The sequence below is a fragment of the Sorex fumeus genome, unplaced genomic scaffold, assembly GCF_029834395.1.
Source record: "Sorex fumeus unplaced genomic scaffold, SorFum_2.1 ptg000080l, whole genome shotgun sequence".
Classification (NCBI taxonomy): domain Eukaryota; kingdom Metazoa; phylum Chordata; class Mammalia; order Eulipotyphla; family Soricidae; genus Sorex; species Sorex fumeus.
Window position 1 is genome coordinate 2,075,164 of NW_026606137.1, and position 12,447 is coordinate 2,087,610.

Consider the following 12,447-nt stretch of genomic DNA (forward strand, 5'->3'; position numbering starts at 1 on the left):
CATAAAACTCAAAAAGAACTTGAAGAGCAATGAATCCAAAGCTGGTACAGCATTTACATTGCATGCAGATTAATCTCTGGTGCCCCATACAGTCTCCGGAACACTTCCAGGAGTAATCTTTGAACACAGAACCAGGAACAACCCCTGACCACTGCTGAGTGTTTCACCAAAATAAAACAAAACAAATAAAATTTTGAAGAGTAGGGCACACTTTCAGGTTTGTTCTATAAGCATACTACTCCCCTGATAACCAAGCATACACTACCCCTGATAACCAGCTAGACAAAGACACACAGCAAAAAATCTTCAGATCAGTATCCCTATTGTCACAAAAATCTTCCAAAACTTCTAGCCAGAATTCAAAGCATCTTTAAAAGTTTGCAGAACATGATCAATTATTATTTTTTATGGGAGGGGGAGTGTTTGGGGCTAAACCTGTCTATATTTGGGGCCTACTCCTGGCTCTGTGCTCTGGGATCACTCATGGCAGTGCTGGGATTTGATCCCAGCATGCAAGGCAAATGCCTTATACACTGTACTATTTCTCTGGTCCTCAAATGTGATTCATTCTTGAAATTCAAGGATGGTTCAGTGTATGAAAGTCAACTGGCGCAATATACCATGCTTTCATTTTAGAATGAAAGAACAATTACATGCATTCATCATAATTAATACAGCATGAACATATGATAAAAATCAAGTAGCTTTTCATAACAAAATACTCATTATCTTAGGAACAGAAGTAAGTTACCTCAATAAAAATGGGCATATATTTCAAAAATCCAGGACTTCCTGTATAACTGACAAGACATTTGCCTTGCATGCGGATGACCCAGATCCAATCTCCAGCACCTCAAATGGTCCCCAATTCCTGCCAGGATTGATCCCTGAGTGAAGTAAACCCTGAGCACTTCTGAGTATAGGCCAAAAACAAAATACAAAATAAAATAAAAAGGAAGTTCATAAGAAACCTCTTTCTCAATGGTACAAGACTGAAGGTTTTCCTCAAAGATCAAGTGGAAAAGGCAAAGATGCTTACTGTTTTCTTCACTATTTTGGACATAGCACTAAAAGTACTACTCAGACTAAATGGGCAAGAAAAAGAAAATGAAATTGAAGAAAGAAATTAACTGTCTAGGATTATTACATATGTACTTACTGCCTCATGACATTTTCATAAACTATTGATGGACTGGCTGGAGCGATAGCCCAGTGGGTAGGGCATTTGCCTTGCACACAGCTGACCTGGGTTCGATTCCTCCATCCCTCTCAGAGAGCCTGGCAAGCTACCGAAAGTATCCTGCCCGCACGGCAGAGCCTGGCAAGCTTCCTGTGCCGTATTCGATATGCCAAAAACAGTAACAACAAGTCTCACAACGGAGACGTTACTGGTGCCAGCTCGAGCAAATCGATGAACAATGAGAGGGCAATTCTACAGTGCTACTGATGGACTATTAGTTCCCAACTAGATTAGGCACTTTATTTGAAAACATAAAGAGGATGCATCTTGAACATTATAATAAAGACCCAGTTTCTATGCTGTGCCGCCTGTAATAAAAATCTTATTAGGGTTCTACATGGTAGTTCAAAAAACATATTCTAGGTTCTGCCTCATAAAAGCAAAATGAATGCATTGATTTCTGGACTAATATGTCCCATTCACATCCCCGAGAAAACTTTGGGTCACCTGACTAAGTTTACGTAAATATTTTTTAAAAATAAGATTCTCACTTTTAAAGTTTCTTAATTTTCATAGAACATGGCCCTCACAAGCAAGTCATCACTTTATGTAGCCCGTAGTAGTGATGATTTTCAGTACTAGAGAAAAACACAACAGATTTTTTCCCTTTATTTTATTTATTTTTTTTACAGTTGTAGATTTACAATTTTTTGTGCTTGGGTTTCGATTATACAATGATCAGATACCCATCCCTCCACCAGTGCCCATTTTCCACCACCATGGATAATATCCCCCCACCCCCATACCCCCATCCCCCCTGTCTCTGTGGCAGGGCAATCCCCTGTGTTCTCTCTCTCCTTTTGGGTGTTGTGGTCTGCAAAAGAGGCATTGAGTGGCAAACATGTTCAGTCCATAGTCTACTTTCGACATGCATCTCCCCTCCTGGGAGGATCCTCCAAACATCCTTTATTTGGTGCTCCCTTCTCTATCTGAACTGCCGTTTCCTCTAGGATACCCAGCTGGCCTCTAAGTTATGGAGTAATCCTCCTGGTGCTGATCTCAGCTATTCTTGGGTATTAATCTCATACTTTGTTACTTTATATCCCCCAGATGAATGCAATCTTTCTATGACTATCCCTCTCTTTCTGACTCATTTCACTTAGCATGATACTTTCCATGTTGTACCACTTGTATGTAAATTTCATGACTTCATCTTTTCTAAGAGCTACATAGTACTCCATTGTGTAGATGTACCAAAGTTTCTTTAACCAGTCATCTGTTCTTGGACATTCAGGTTTCTTCCAGTTTCTGGCTATTGTAAAGAGTGCTGCAATGAAGAAACAAGTGCAGATGTCACTTCAACTATACATTTTTGCCTCTCTGGGATATATTCCCAGGAGAAAACATAACAGATTTACTAAGATTGTTATGCTGGTTGACAAAGTGGCAGCCTCTTCGGAAATATTCATGAGTGATTATTATATTCATTTTGGTTTGATGGTCTCACTGAAGGTGCTCGACTGCTTACTGCTGGTTCTGTGCTCAGAAGTCACTGCTGGGAGTTCTCAGAGGAACGTACGTGGTACTAGGAGTTAAACAAGGGTCGGCTTTATACAAAGCAAGTGTGTTGCCCCTGTATTACCTCAAGATATTCATGAGTAATTTTGAATACAAAGCAGTTTTTTGTTTGAATACCACAAAATTTTCATTTCATCATCCTGTTATTCGTCGATTGCCTTGAGCAGGCCCCAGTAACGTCTCTTTCATCCTAGCCCTGAGATTATATTCAAGGCTCTTTAGGAGAATGAGACCCATCATTGTTACTGGTATTTGGCATATTGGGTTCGCCACGGGGAGTTTGCCAGACTCTGCCCTGTGGGCAGGCTACATTCGATACCACAAAATAAAAAAACACAGTGCTCCAAGGACAGAAGTCTAAATGTATTGAGAAAGAGTAGCTTTCAGAGACTAAGTGAAAAATAGCTAGAGGAAGCTAAAGCAATAATACAGTAGGGAGGGTGCTTGCCTTATTTACAGACAACTCAGTTTCAATTCCAGGCATCTCATATGGTCCCCCAGAATCCTCTAGGAATGATCCTTAGCACAGAGCAAAACTTAAACCCAGCATTGGCTGAGTGTAACCACGCCTCCCCTGCAAAAAAAAAAAAAGACAAAAAACAGAAATTATTAGTAGAATCAGAAACAATTAATATCATAATGTAGAGAATTTCTAAGGGGAAATTACTAATGTCTTTCAAATAGAGAGAAGAGATCTAAAATAATATTAAAGTTATCAAATCTTAGGTCATGGAAATGATTTAAAGTATGTGGCAGAATTCATCTGGGCAACATAAATGGGAGATAACACCCAGGAGTGGCCGAGATTAGTACCAAGAATTTTGCTCCATGACTTGGAGGCCAGCCACACGTGCTAGGGGAAAAGGCAGCTCAGATAGAGAAGGGAGCACCAAATAAAGGGTGCTGGGAGGATCCTCCCAGGATGGAAGAAGCATGCTGAAAGTCGACTGTAGATCAAACATGATTGCCACTCAATGCCTCCTTTGCAAACCACAGGACCCAAAAGGAGAGAGAGAACAAAATGGAATGCCCTGCCACAGAGGCAGGGTGGGATGGGGGGGTTGGGGGGGTGGGAGGGATGATGGGACCTGTGGTGGTGGAGGATGGGCGCTGGTGGAGGGATGGGAACATACATATATGAAAAGTTGATATGTTACATACATATATGAAAAGAAGAGTATGGAAGAGTATAGAAAGTGATACAAAGTTGAAAGAAGAGATTCTAAGTTCCTTTCTGGGGGGAAAAATCTTATTCTGAATTTTTCAAACTAGTATTCAGACCAGGGCTGGAGCGATAGCACAGCTGTAGGATGTTTGCCTTGCACGCAGCCAGCCCTGCCGAGCCGGGTTCGATTCCTCCACGCCCCCCTCGGAGAGCCCGGCAAGCTAACAAGAGTATTCAATATGCCAAACACAGTAACAACAAGTCTGGCCCACTCGAGCAAATCGATGAACAATGGGAGGACAGTGACAGTATTCAGATCAGTGCAAAGAAATAGAAGGCAATTTTATTTTATTTTTTTATCATTTTTTTATTAGTGAAACACCATGAAGTACACTTATAGACTTATAAATTTTTGTGCTTGGGTTTCAGTTATACAATGATCAAGTACCCATCCCTCCACCAGTGCCCATCCTCCCCCACCACGGGTCCCAGCATCCCCCCCCACCCCCCCCCCGTCCCATCCTGCCTCTGTGGCAGGGTATTCCCCCTTGTTCTCTCTCTCTTCTTTTGGGTGCTGTGTTTTGCCAGAGAGGCATTGAGTGGCTATCATGTTTGGTCTATAGACTACTTTTAGCATGTCTCTCCCACCCTGGGAGGGTCTTCACAACACCCTTTATTTGGTGCTCTCTTCTCTATCTGAGCTTCCTTCTCACCTAGCACATGTGGCTGGCTAGAAGGCAATTTTAAGAATACTTAAGAGAAATAGAAATGGAATGAGTGAAGAACTAGAAAATAAAGTTGCAATGACACAGCAACTCCCTCCAAACAGAGTCTGGTATTAAGAAAATATTTGTAGTATTCATCATGAAATGAAACCTAGAACACAGCAAGGGGAAGTAAAAGTGACTTTTCAAATTTCTGCACTGTCATGGAGAGAGACCAGAAAATAAATTAGAATTGCTAACAGGGTCTATGGTGAGACTGGGGATTAATATACTTATAAAGAACTTTCTGGTCATTAGAAATCCCTCTTAGGACTCAAAGGAACAAAGGAAATAAGTTTTAGAAAAGGAAGAGAAAAGTTGTACTCAAATACATAGGATTATTTTCTGATCCTTAATCTTAAGGAAGTTGGTGTCTAAATTCAGTGTCCTGATGGCAACTTTTTTTTTGTTTTGTTTTGTTCATTTGGATTTGGCTCTGTTGGGGGGCGGAGGGGTTGGTTTGGTTTGGGTCATAGCAAATGAACAATTTTGAACAATATCCTAAGCTTATTTCTGGCTCTGTGCTCGGGCTCTCTCCTGGCAGTTGTCTAGGGATCATATATGCTATGACCACATACGACCAATGAAATTGGAATTGGTCACATGAAAGGCAAGTGTCTTAAACCCTTTGTTTCTCTGTATTTCGTGAAGGCAGCTTTAATTTACTTCCCCAAATCTTAGCTCAGTCTCAGGGCTGGAGCGATAGCACAATGGGTAGGGCGTTTGCCTTGCATGCTGCCGACCCGGGTTTGATTCCCAGCATCCCATATGGCCCCTTCAGGCACCACCAGGAGTAATTCCTGAGTGCCTGAGCCAGGAGTAACCCCTGTGCATTGCTGGGTGTGACCCCCCCCAAAAAATACCCTTAGCTCAGTCTCCCTTTACATAGTCAGCTGTTGGAGGGTCAAACTTGCATCCAACTCAAGACTTGCCGGAGCCCTTTGTGAGTTCAAAGTGCACAGCATTGTTCTCCTCTGTTTGTCTTTCTCTCATAACTGTTTTTTAATGCTTATGACTTGGTTTGTGCTGCTTACAGGGCAACTTCTGGACAGGGTGAACTAGGGCAAGACTGACATTTCATAGTTCCCACCCGTAGCAGTGACAAGTGTTCCTCTATTTATTTGTCATTTTTATGCCTATTCAGTGGGCCAGAGTCCAGTTTTATAATCATGTTCACTGAAATTGGAATTTCACTAAGAGCATTCTTTTGAAGCCAATATTATTTAGAGAGTCTGTTTGCTGTGCTGGTAAAAAGTGATAATGAAAAGGGCAAGAGAAAACAAACAAACAAAAAAGGATTAGCTAAAATAAAATTGTATGGAGATTCTCTCTTAGAAATTCCAATCTGTGGGCTAGGGACGTGCCTGTCAGAGTGTCGGTTTCTCGGTTCAATCCCTGACACAGCAAAAAACAATCACATTAAACATTCCTATTCATAAATGCTTGAAACTCAATCACAAATACCTTTGTAACTCATGATTATTCAATAAAAAACAAATAATTTCTTTTTTTTTCTTTTTGGGTCACATCCAGCAATGCTTAGGGGTCACTCCTGGATCAGCACTCAGGAATCACCCCTGGTGGTGCTCGGGGGACCATATGGGATGCTGGGTATCAAACCCAGGTCGGCCGCGTGCAAGGTAAAAATGCCCTACCCACTGTACTATCACTCCAGCCCCAAAAATAAATAATTTCTTAATAACACAAACAATCAAAAGACTGTCTCAAGATAAATGTAAACTGTATTAAAGTCTGGTAGAATAAAAAACAGAAATTTTCTTAAACTTCTTATACTTCTATTTTATTAAAATCAGGCATTTTTCAAGTTCTTTGAAGACAAAAAATTGGGCACGTGATCAAAATAAAATTTGGTTAAAAAGGTAAAGGTAAAAGTAAAGGTAAAGGCCCTCCCATTGATCGTCGATTTGCTCGAGCGGGCCCAGTAACGTCTCCATTGGAGATTTTGTTGTTACTGTGTTTGGCATCTCGAATACGTCACGGGGAGCTTGCCAGGCTCTGCTGTGCGGGCGAGATAATCTCGGTAGCTTGCCGGGCTCTCCAAGAGGGGCAGAGGAATCGAACTCGGGTCGGCCATGTTGGCTGCGTGCAAGGCAAACGCCCTACCGCTGTGCTATCGCTCCAGCCCAATTCCAATTAATGTGAATTGGTTAAAAACATTATTCAATAGAAAATGAAGTACTATTATACAATATAGGAAGATTTTGGAAACAGGATACTAAATGGAAGAAGCAAATTACAAAAACATCATATATGATTTGGTTGTTTTAGATAAAGCATTCAAAGAAGATAAATTAGCAAAGACAAAAAATAGATTGCTAAATAGTTTGCTAGGACCAGATAGAAGTGAGAATTTAAATAACAGTAAATAGATGCTATGAATCTGGAGTTCTGACATCCGTCGACAATCAAGAATCAGGGATGCTGTCTCATATGCCAAGGTGTCGAAAATCAGATGGGCTGGTCACGTAATGAGATTTAAAGACGACCGTTGGACTAGAGCTGTTACTGATTGGATTCCATGGGATGTCAAAAGACCGCGTGGCCGCCCACCTACCAGATGGTCAGACTTCTTCATCAAGATCATGAATGATCGGTTTGAGGCCCTTCATGTTCCCGGAGCGAACTGATGCCATTGGGCTACACTAGCACGCGACAGGGACAAATGGAGACGTTACTGGCGCCCGCTCGAGCAAATCGAGGACTAACGGGAAGTTAAGTGATTAAGTGATTTTTTTTTAGAAGGAATGTAAGAATTCCAAGACTAGACTCTAATGGTGGTTATAAAACTTAGACATTTAATAAATAAAAGTCACTAAACTGTATGCCTAAGACAAACTATGTGATCATTTAAACTAAGTAAAATACATGATCACAGTTAGTTTAAAAATATATTATGGAAATGAAAAATTACTGTATTTGCAGAAGAAGAGAAAGATATATGTTTAAATAGCTTTCTAAACCTCAATTCTTCTTTTATATTAATTTTTCCTAAGAATGTAAGGCCTTTTTGGAAAACATTGTGTTCATCCCTCAAAAAAACTAGAAATTGAGCTTCCACATGACCCAGCAATACCACTACTGGGAATATCCCCCCGGGGTTGCAAAAACACACAGCAGAAATGTCATCTGCACTTCTATGTTTGTTGCAGCACAGGTCAAAATAGCCAGAATCTGGAAACAACCCAAGTGCCAGAGAAGAGATGACTGGTTAAAGAAACTGTGGTACATCTGCACAGTGGAATACTACACAGCTGTTAGAAAAAACGAAGCCAAGAAATCAAAGATGGATGGACATGAAGTGTACGATGCTGAGTGAAATGAGTTGAAGAGAGGGACAGACATAAAATGACTGCACTCATTTGTGAGATATAAATAAACATAATATGAGACTAACACACCCAAGAACAGTAGAAACAAGGACCAGGAGAATTGGTCCATGGTTGGAAGCCTGCCTCACATGCTGGGTAACAGGGCAGTTGGAATATAGAAGGGACCACTGTGACAATAAAGGAATCACTTTGGATGGGTGTGCTGAAAATGGGTATAGGACTGAACACGATGGTGTCTTAGTATCTGTATTGAAAACCATAATGCCCAAAGGAGTGTGTGTGTGAGAAAGAGAGAGAGAGAGAGGAAGAGAGAGAAAAAGAAAGAAAGAGAGAGAGAAGATAGAGGTAGGATGGTGGGGATAGGGTGGTAGAAATGATACTGGGAACACTGGTGGTGGAAAATGTACACTGGTGGAGGGATGGGTATTGGAACTTTGCATGACTAAAACCCAACCATGAAAGCTTCGTAGCTATATATTTCATGATGATTCAATTAAAAAAAAAAACATTGTAAGGAATCTGGGGTAAGCAGTGGATGGATGGTGACCTGGGGTGGTGGCTTTGGAGATAAAAACATGGCACACTTGAAAAAAGTCATTGTAAACAACGATGCAAATCACAATGTCTAAACAAAAGAAAAAGGGAGAGAAAAGAACTGTAAGCTAGACCAGAACCCACTACCAAGAATAGTAGGAGAAGAAAAATAGATATACTGGAACTGGGAATCAAGTAGTCAAGTTTTGTAGTTCAGAAATTGGTACTTTACTTTTTTTTTTTTTATGGTGGCTAGGGTTGGGCCACACTCAGCGGTATGTACTCCCAGCTATATACTCAGAGATTGCTAACCGGAAGTGGATGCTGTTGATATAAACTGTTTGGTGTTATCAAACTAGAAGCAGCCTCAAGCAAGCAGTGATAATCCATCCACTATGTCTGCAGCCCTAACAAGTTGACATTTGGAAGGGAAATCTGCAAACCACAGTTAGATACTAATTATTAAAGATTTAAGAAGCATTTTGAAATAGACTTCCAGCTTAAGATTTAAAAGTTATGCTTCAGTAGTCATTAAGACCTTCATGGAGGAAGATTTCTACAATATTAATGGATAGAATATTGCTAAAGTAAGTAACATCTTCTGCCCAGCTTGTGGTCAAGGTAAATATAAAATTGAGGAGTGCAAACATAGAATGAAGTCCAGACATATTAAAATCATTTTATAAATTTGAAGCTTATTTATTACACAACTGCCTCTGCATGACTAAACAATATCATATAATTTTAGGCATTTGTTTGCTTAATTATCTAAATGTGGTCATCACCTTACCTCGAGACATCTGTAAAAAACTAATTTATTGCTTCCAGCATTTGTGCAAATACAAATTTAAAAGACAAATGAACATAGTACCGAATGTAACAGGCAATGGAATAACATTTCCCCATATAACAATGACATAATGAGCTTGGAAATCCAAGGATAAATTTCCTATGTAATAGGTAAAAATGTTTTTAAAAGTGAAAAGTAACATCAAACTGTCATCACATGTTTGAGTAATGATTTCTAACGATTTACTGTTTCGTTTCAAGAAATATTTTAGATATAGGGTGATCGTTGAAAAGTATCAATCAGATTGTCATAGATGCCTCCAGAATCTACATTAGTTTTTTGTGGCTTATTGCAGTTTAATAGACTTTAGCATATTTGTTATACTATCCTACTATCCTCCCTCCGCCAAAAAAACAAAAAAACCACTCACTATGTAAATTATTGTTTCTCTATCTTAGAGTTGTCTAAAGGTTCTATAAGAAACTAAAAGTTTTCTAGACAATTAAATTAGAGTTTATTTAAGGAAAAAAATGGTAACTCGAGTGAGGTTTTGAAGTCATTTGGCAAACTGATTCTGTCAAAAAAGCTTAGTTTCATTCTGTTTGCTGCAACAGCTTTTTTTTTTTAAATAACTCCATTCTTCTTGTTCTTATAATACATTTGGGAAGCCTGTCAAGGCCCATCCACTCTCTAAATAACTTTGCAGATTAAATTTTTAACTCTCTTCTCTTCATGCAGATGGATATTTCTGACAAAGAGTTGCCCTGAGATGTCAACTTGCATTTTTCTCACTGGAGAGAAGGCGTGTAGGTGCAAATGTGGATTCGTAAGTCTCAAATTCTTCAAGAGATCCATGCACCATGTGTATTCTCCTTTTCGGGAACCTATATGCGTTGCTCACCCCTTTTAATAGTCTCTGCATCTTGACCGTTGATGGGACCAACCTGGCGCTGGCGGCAGCTGGTGGGTGTGATGCCTACCTACTGGAAGATGGGGGATCTGGGTGGAGAAGGCCCAGTCCCAATCTGAGAAGGCTTGGAGACCTCAGCACCGGGACCCGCATGCCTGGGTTCCTCTGCCAGTTCTTTCATGCATGAGGCCCATCCGGAAGTGTGGAGAGTGGTCCCAGCCTGGCCGTGGCTGGCTCCGGAGGTCCTCAGCTGCTGGGGCTCTGCTCGGGGCGGGGAAAAAAATAAATAAAATAAATAAATAAAATAAAAATTACATTACTTCTAAAATCTTCCCATTCTAAAATTTCATGGTTCCATTCAGACTGTGAATAACCAGTGGTTATAGGAAAGGATGTTAAACACATTTTAAATGTAATGCATTGGACCACAGAGATGGTATAGCAAGATAGTACAGCCCTACAAATAGCTGACCTGGGTTCAATCCCCTTGTCCCCCTTGTGGTCCCCTGTGAACAGACCCAGAATAAGTTCTGAGCACTGCCAGGTCCAAAAACAAAAACAAAAGTGAGGGGACAGAAGAGGAAGGCACAGAAGTAAGTAAATAAAAAGCACAACAAGTTTGCATAAATTTAATAAAATTTATACTGAGAAACATTTTAACTATACGCAGTTATATGTTTAAAAAGACTTCTTTCCTTTTGTTGATCATTTTCCAAGATCTTAAGCTGTGAGGTTAAGTTATTGATATGGGCTCTTCCTACTTTCCAGGTGAACCCTTACAGAGTTATAAACTTTCTATTTGAAAATACTTACTAAAGGGGTTCTAGAAATTCTTTGATATCAGAGATTAACATATAGTCATCACACTTGGAAGATAAATGGTAGAGGGTACAAGAGTTGTCATACCATTCTCAAGAAACTAGAAACTAAGCTCCCATTTGACCCAGCAATACCACTCCTGGGAATATATCTCAGAGAGGCAAAAAAGTATAGTCAAAGTCACATCTGCACTTGTTTGTTCATTGCAGCACTCTTTACAATAGCCAGAATCTGGAAAAAACCTGAGTGCCCAAGAACAGATGACTGGTTAAAGAAACTTTGGTACATCTACACAATGGAGTACTATGTAGCTGTCAGAAAAGATGAAGTCATGAATTTTACATACAAGTGGTACTACATGGAAAGTATCATGCTAAGCGAAATGAGTCAGAAAGAGAGGGATAGACACAGAAAGATTGCATTCATCTGGGGAACATAAAGTAACAAAATAGGAGATTAATACCCAAGAATAGCCGAGATCAGTACCAGGAGGATTACCCCATGGCTTAGAGGACAGCCAGGCATTCTAGGGGAAAGGGCAGCTCAGATGGAGAGGGGAGCACCAAGTGAAGGGTGTTTGGAGGATCCTCCCAGGAGGGGAGATGCATGTTGAAAGTAGACTATGGACTGAACATGATTGCCACTCAATGCCTCTCTTGCAGACCACAACACCCAAAAGGAGAGAGAGAACAAAAGGCAATGCCCTGCCACAGAGGCAGGGTGGGATGGGGGGATGGGTGTGGGAGGGATACTGGGATCTATGGTGGTGGAAAATGGGCACTGGTGGAGGGATAGGTACTTGATCATTGTATAATCAAAACCCAAGCATAAAAATTTGTGAATCTACAACTGTACCTCATGGTGTTTCACTCATAAAAAATTTTAAAAAATTGAAAAAAAAATAAATAAAAACTATTTAAAAAAAGAGATGTCATAATTGATCATTATTGTGGTTGGTTTATGGATGCACAGATAAGAATTCACTGCTCTCCACTGTTAAGCATGTTTGAAATTTTTCATGAAAACACATTTTGTTACTTCTCTATCTTGCTAAAAAGTTAAAATTGCCATGTCTGCGTATTCACCTCCATTCCAAGTAAGGGGTCTCTAGCTGACATCACTGGAATTCAAGACAAAGTCCCTTTCTTCTGGCTAGGTAAATTCCAGCAACCTCCACACCCAACCTGTACCGTATTAATGGCCCCATTCCATAGCTCCTGAACGTCTGCTTGCTGCTCCAGATTCACTGAAGAACAGGAAGACAATTTTGACGAAGAAACAGTAGTTGAAGGAATCGTCAATAAGAATTTCCCAGAGTTGAGGAATGCAGGCACTTTCAATTCCAGTGAAAATATAC